The 7500-nt window shown below is 47.5% G+C and overlaps 1 protein-coding gene across 10 annotated transcripts in view; it reads left to right on the forward strand.

The window, feature by feature from the left end:
* Positions 1 to 514, forward strand: part of dysf (dysferlin, limb girdle muscular dystrophy 2B (autosomal recessive)) — a 51915-nt gene extending 51401 nt beyond the window's left edge. For all 10 annotated transcript variants that reach the window (XM_030337627.1, XM_030337628.1, XM_030337632.1 and 7 more), the window contains one exon: positions 1 to 514. This exon is cut by the window's left edge and continues 738 nt beyond it. The gene's annotated coding sequence lies outside the window, so the exon portion shown is untranslated.
* The last annotated feature ends 6986 nt before the right edge of the window (positions 515 to 7500 follow it).

The following is a 7500-nucleotide window of genomic DNA, read 5'->3' on the forward strand; positions in this document are numbered from 1 at the left end:
AAGTAGAAACGCTCTATGCTAACATGCTAGTTGTTGCTTTGGTAAAAACCGAATCAAAACCAAAAAAGCCTCAGGCATCCTTTCCCCCTCGTTCCCAAATAATAGCTGCCTTGAGAACAAATATTTACCCTTCACATTTTTGCCTAACGGGACTAATCAACACATGTATCAATGAGTGTTGAACCATCCATATTTGTTACAAGCCTCAGCCGCAATCTAATCTTATCATCTGGCGTGTCAAAACTTTTGAGCGGTAGCAGCACATCCGAGTAGCCCAACATTATCATATCCGATGTTAGCGCCTACTGTGCTAGGCTCAACGGCGTTGCTGATGCTAACGGCTGTATGCATTGTGGGAGATGTTGTCTGACGGCGTGTTGTTAGCCAGTTGTTTCCGTGTGTTTTTTGGAATCCACAGACTGAATGTATTCTTCATGTATTCACTTCACCACAAGCAATACTGTCTGCACTGGAAGATCAAAGAATTATCAATAAAGTATATATTTAAACTCTGGTCTGGCCTCTTCGTAATGACTGACCTACCAACGTGTCTATGAATTATCTGTTGTGTGTGTGTGTGTGTGTGCGCGTGTGCGTGCGTGCGCATGTGCGTGTGTGAGAAGCAGCAGCAGCAGCAGCTTTGAAGCCAGTCTGGGGTCATAGTTCGCAGTGTGTTCCAGACGTGATGTAAAATGACCGAAAGTAAGCCGGGTCTCCACTACTCACTTCATTATCACCACTCACACTCTCTCTCTACTCTCTCTCTCTCTCTCTCTCTTTCTCTCTCTCTCTCTCTCTCTCTCTCTCTCGCGCGAACACGCACGAACACGCACAAACATACACAAGCACGCACGCACGCACGCACACACACACGCCTGACATGGTGGGGCCTTCAGGCCTCCCAGACCCTCTGGCTGCCAGAGGTGAGTTCATCTGTAATGTGTGAATCTATGCTGGTGCCTGCCAAGGTTCACAGGGTCGTTATCGACTTACACAAGCACACACACGCATACACAGACTCTCACACACACACACACACAGACACACACACACACACACACACACACACACACACACACACACACACACACGTTTGCAGACATGTGATATCGGTTTACAAACTTGCCAAAATGTAGCACACACACAGACTCCCTCTGAAAGTTTCAATGCACACACACACACACACACACACACACACACACACACACACTGCCTCTCACCCACAGACGCACACACACACACATGCAGGTGTGTGATATTGCCTTACTCCACCACAGTGTGCTAATTTACAGATTGTGTCAGATTCTAGTGCCTAGCTCACACCTCTGCCACAACTCAACAACGTAGCACCTCTCACACAGCCCAGACGCGTCAAACAGCTTCATGTCTGTTTAGCATCAGGGCTCTTCAGCGGCATGGCTAGCAAGGAGTTAGCATTAGGACTTGTTCGCATCATTGCTAGTTAGTTCAAGACTTGCTATGTCTGGTTAGCATCGCGACTAACTAGCTTAGTGTCTAGTCAGGACTTCGCTTCATGTCTGTTATCGGTACATTAATCATACTTTTCCTAATTCTTGGACGTCCATATGACTATCATTATGGCTGATTTAAGCATGATATCTCGTTAGCCTCAAATGCCCTATGTTATTTTCTACGTTCTGTTTTACCTTGCTTTGTCTCGTCTTCCTAATTGTATTTATTTATCATTTAAATATTTAGCCCATGGTGTGTGCCAGGGAATTTAGTTTGTATTTGTGTGTTTTTTCTGTCTCTCTACAATTGTAAACGTACGAACGGCTGTATTGTCTTGTTTCGGCTATTGTTTATAAACCCCACACACAACGTGCTAAATAAGATCATGCATCGAGTAAAACGTGTGCACACACACACACGCACACGCGCACGCACACACACAAACAGTCACCCACACATGGGTTGGTCCTGGTTTTAACACACCATGTTCGTCTCGTTAGCCGCCCTGTTAACTAGCTGCGAGGAATGTGAGTGAAGGGCGCAATGGAAAAAGCAGTATAACTTAACAAGATGCTAATCACACAACGGTTTGGGTGTTTAGTCCTCTGAGGCTGCCGCCTTGGTCTTCTTCCATGACCTTGGGAGGTCTAGTGTATGTGGAGGGCGGGAGGGGGTCTTCTTCCAAAAGTCAGGGAGGTCGGTGGGAAGGTGGTCTTCGGGTTATCCTGTGCCCCAGTTGAGTTGGTCTTCAAAGGACCTTCAGAGTCCAAAGGGCTCCATCTTGGTTCTGAACGCAAGTGAGGCGGGGCGAATGAAGGTGGAGGCTGACTGGCTGTCTGTCTGCCATTCTCTCTCTGGCCGTCTCTCTGTCTGTGTATCATTCTGTCTATCTGTCTGAACGTCTGCCAGCCATTCTCTGTCTGTCGGTCTGTCTGTCTGTCTGTCTGCCTGCCTGCCTGCCTGCCTGCCTGCCTGCCTGCCTGCCTGCCTGCCTGCCTGCCTGCCTGCCTGTCTGTCTGTCTGACCAGCTCCAACCGACCTTCCATCAAACAAATGGGAAGAGTAAGCCTCTTATTTTCCCCGTGTGTCCTCACTCAGGGCCTGGCGTGCGGACAGCAGTGATGATGATGTTGGGCTATTAGTCAACAACCCCCCCCCCCCCCCCCCCCCCCCCCCCAGCAGTGGACTGGAGAGGAAGAGCGTCTTCCAGGGGTTCTTCAAGGACGGACTTCTTTGAAATACCTCATGGTTAGACGGACGTAGGGTCACCTGGTGTCTAGAGACCCAAACACACACACACACACACACACACACACACACACACACACACACACACACACACACACACACACACACACACACACACACACACACACACACACACACACACACACACACACACACACACACACACACACACACACACACACACACACAGCATTGGCTCCACCACTTCCTGTTGGTGTGAGCCTGACAGGAAGTGAGCAGGTCAAGGAGAATCCTATAAACCCGCCCTGCGTGTACAGTGTGTCAACTTCACACACATTGAAGAGTGCGTTGACCTTACTGTGTGTGTGTGTGTGTACAGAGTTTTTATGTGTTGCTGTTTTGATATTTATGTGTGTTTGAGAGCGTGAGGTTTGTGTGTCCTGTCTCCACCAAAAGCACAATGCCACTATTTATTGTTTGTTCTGAGTGGCACTGATCCGAATCTTTTGTTGCATTTTTTGGTTTTGTGCGTGTGTGTCTCTGTATATATACAGTATATATACAGAGACACACAGTATATGTGTGTGTGTGTGTGTGTGGAGTGTACGTGCACTCTCATGCCTACCCTCCCTTGTGACCTCCATTGTAATCTCTGTAATTTTCACCTCCTTTGAGGCAGAAAAACACACTCACACACAAACACACCAGTGGGTTGTTGTGATCACTAATTAACACTGGTGCTAATAAGATCTTAGCCTTTAAAGATGGGACTTTTATTTTATCTCGTTAAAGTGGGGGGCGGGCAGGGAGAGCTTTTATTGTACCCGCTCGTTAAGCGCAGCTCTTAACGACCTTTGGGTCAACCGTAAAAACAATGATGGAGAGAAATGCAGCGTATGTTGTGGCTTTAATGGCTGTGGCAATTTGTTGAAGACGCTGAAGTCTCGTTCCGCAAGGCTGCATGTGTTTGTGTGTGTCTGTCTGTTTGTTTGTTTGTGTGTGTGTTTGTGTTCGATCAAATTGCTTGTTTGGATTTTTTTGTCATTACTTCATGACTGTCAGTGCTCTGCCGATTCCATATTTTCTGCTAGTGAATGTGTGTGTGTGTGTGTGTGTTTGTGCGTGCGTGTGTGTGCGTGCATGTGTGTGTGTATCCACTGGAGTTCAGTGGTTGGGTTACACAACATGTCTCTGTTGTGCTGGGAGCGTAACAATAGATAATAAAGTTAGCTTGGCGCTGTGATGATTGCTCTATAAATCTTAACACACAGGGGGCAAAGTGAGGACATTCCGTTGTTCATTGTTCATTACACACACACTTCACGTACACCCTGTTCATGGGGACCTAATGGATGGTAATGATTACCATTAATACTCCTATTATATGTATTACATCTTGATATAAAGCATTATCGCCCTTCTAACTGATCCTACTAAATTTTCCCGCCAACTCATCTTGCTAACTTATCCTGCTATTTTGATGCTAACTTTTCCTGCTGTGTCGCAAACTCATCCTGGTAATGCTTTCTGCTAACTTGGGATGATCCCGCCCGATATCCGGTATGGGATTAATAAAGTCAATGTTATCCTGTTCTAACTCGTCCCGGCTAACTCCTGATGCTAACAGCAACTGCTAGCTCTGAATGTGTGGTTCCTGGGGAAGGTTAACGGCCTATTGTCTGCCAATCAAAATAAAACAATCCCAGAAGAAGACTTGCTGTTGTGGGTTTGTGAGACAGGGCTCAAGTCATACACTTCTTGTGATTGGTCACATTCCAGATGAGCCAACCAACCAACCGCAACCTTCTGTATGTTGTCCTGCCGCAGTGTCTCTGCATAATGGAGACCAGAGAGGGCTGACCCCACTTGAGGACTTGTGAGCCAGACTAGTGCTGGAAACGCACACACACGCACACACACACAGACACACACACACACACACACACACACACGCGCACACGCGCACACACACACACACACACACACACACACACACACACACACACACACACACACACACACACACACAGAGAGAGACACACAGACAGACAGACACACACACACAGACAAATAGACACATACACACACACACACACACACACACACACACACGCACACACACCACTCAGACATCTGATTCTGATTGGCTCGTGAAGGAAAGCAATTTGCCTTTCATTTCCTGGGAACATGTGCCTGTCGCCGTGGAGACGGCGGTCCCCTAAAGAGCAGTAGATGAATGGATGCCTTGCCCTAAGGCACGGCTGTACCGCGCCAGGCAGCACCCGGGCAGACACGGAGGAGGGGGATTGGAACCATGAGTCTCCAGAACTTGACATTTGAACAGTTGACAGTTGTCTCTGTTGCGAGCTGAGGGGCAGAGTTGCTGGCACGATTCCCTGTCCTCCCTGTCCGAGCGAGACGACAGAGTCTGTGGTGTGTGTGCGTGTGTGTGTGTGTGCTTGCGTGTTTGTCAATGCGAGGATATAAAGTGTAAATGTGTGTGCGTGAATGTGTGCGTGTGAGCAGTGTGCGTGTGAGTGGTCTCTCTGTGTGTGCGTGCAGCTTTATAAATAGCTTGCTCTTTGCCCAAGAGCTCTAAGGTCAGAAATGATCCCAGCAGAATACTGTGATGTTTTCATTCTCCCTTAATGTGGTTAGTTCACCTCACCGTGCACATGTGTGTGTGTGTGTGTGTCTATATCTGCCTATATGTGCCTGCCTGTGTGTGTGTGTGTGTTTGTGTGTGTGTGTGTGTGTGTGAGTGTGTAACGTTAGCAGCCCGCGGAATGTCATCTGGAATCCCAGGAGCCGACGACGGGCCGGCTTTCGGAAAAACTTGGAAAATGGTTTCCATTTCGAATGCATTTACTTCATCCCCCTTTCATCCCTCTATCCCTCCTCCATCCCTCATTTCCCCTACGAGATTGTCTCATTTTAATCACTTTACTTTTTGACTTCCTCTCTTTCTCTGGCCCGAACCCTGTTGGTGTAAGTGCCTTGCTCTACCCTACTGAGTTACACCGGGAATTGAACCCTTCACCCTGAAGTGTAAGTGCCTTGCTCTATCTACTGAGTTACACCGGGAAATTGAACCCTTCACCCTGCAGTGTTGGTGCCTTTACTGCAGGTTGCTGGGTTCTGTTCCCTGTGTAGGTCAGTCCTGTACGGCAGAACAGCCATACAGGACTGCTGTTCTGGCAGGAAGGTGTCTTCATGACGTGACTTCCTGCTGAGAAGCATCCTTTTAACCACGGAGAATGGCTCATGCTGGTGTCTGTTTGCCGGCCACCTCTCTTGCCCTCTGCGTCAGAGCTTGGGTCCTGGGCTAGGTAAGATGCCTACACCTCATATAGAGCTAGGCTTACACACACTATATAGACCCCCCCCCCCCCCCCCCCACACCCCAGCCCCCCATGGCTCACATTTTACACTTACATTCATTCTCACCAGCAATTACCACCAACGCCACCTCTCAAATGTGTGTGTGTGTGTGTGTGCGTGGAGTTGCAACAGGTCGTGGTCAGACCCCTGCTGTGATGCAATGGCCTCGACACATGTGGCAAGCACATGCATGCAAACACACACGCACACACGTGCGCACACACATACACACGCATGGACCATGACACGGGCAGTGTTTAAGGTATGTTGTGAACCTTAAAGTATTTTTATAATTACGATTTTTACTGCTTTTGTAGTCTGTGAGGCTGGTAAATATAGTGCACCTATGGAGGTGGGCGTGTGTGTGTGTGTGTGTGTGTGTGTGTGTGTGTGTGTGTGTGTGTGTGTGTGTGTGTGTGTGTGTGTGTGTGTGTGTGTGTGTGTGTGTGTGTGTGTGTGTGTGTGTGTGCGAGAGAGAGAGACCATGTGTACCATATCGTTCAACTCTTATTCTTTGATTGCAGGATAACGTTTAATGGTTAGTATAATAAAGTAAAGTATAAGGATAAATTGTAATAAAGTAAAGTTTATAATCCTTATTAGGCTGGGTGAGTGGACAACAGGGAAGGGTAGTAATATCGGAAAGTCACCATCACCTCTGCTTGGTTTTAGCATGATGAAGGAGAGAATAAGCACAACGATCAAGTAATGAGCATATGTCTGTTCAACAGGTCAGTACTTAAAACCAGTGATTGTTATGTTTAGTGTAAAACGCACAACATTGAGCTTAAAGTTACACACACACACACACACACACACACACACACACACACACACACACACACACACACACACACACACACACACACACACACACACACACACACACACACACACACACACACACACACACTCCTCTTTCTCCTGTTTAAATGCCTGATCTCTGACTATTTTTGGGCAGACATCCAACAGCCAATCACAGACCTCCCCCAATTACAAAGAGCAGGTCAAAGGTCAGAACGCGCATTCTTAGTGGGAGTGAGTGAGTGCTTCTTTGTAATTGTGTGTGTGTGTGTTTGTGATTTGATTGTGTGTTTTTTGTCACTGCTGCTGAATGTGTATGTTGTGCGTTGCTATTTGTGTGTCCGTGCATGTGCGTGTGTGTGTGTGTGTGTGTGTGTGTGTGTGTGTGTGTGTGTGTCTGTCTGTGTGGGCTGTATTTGGTGACCCCCTACCAGCTATATTTCCAGCAGTCCCACCTGCCAAGGACTGTTTTTCCCTTGCATGCGCGCATTTGTGTCTGTGTGTATGTGTGTTTAAATTGGCCCTTATTATACCGTCATCACCAAAGAAAATAATTTATTCCTTCCTTTCTCATGAAGAATAATGAGTGTTAACCAACACGGATTCACGGGTGACTGTAGACCTCCTGGATCT

Source organism: Gadus morhua, chromosome 17 (assembly GCF_902167405.1).
Source record: "Gadus morhua chromosome 17, gadMor3.0, whole genome shotgun sequence".
NCBI classification, from domain to species: Eukaryota; Metazoa; Chordata; class Actinopteri; order Gadiformes; family Gadidae; genus Gadus; species Gadus morhua.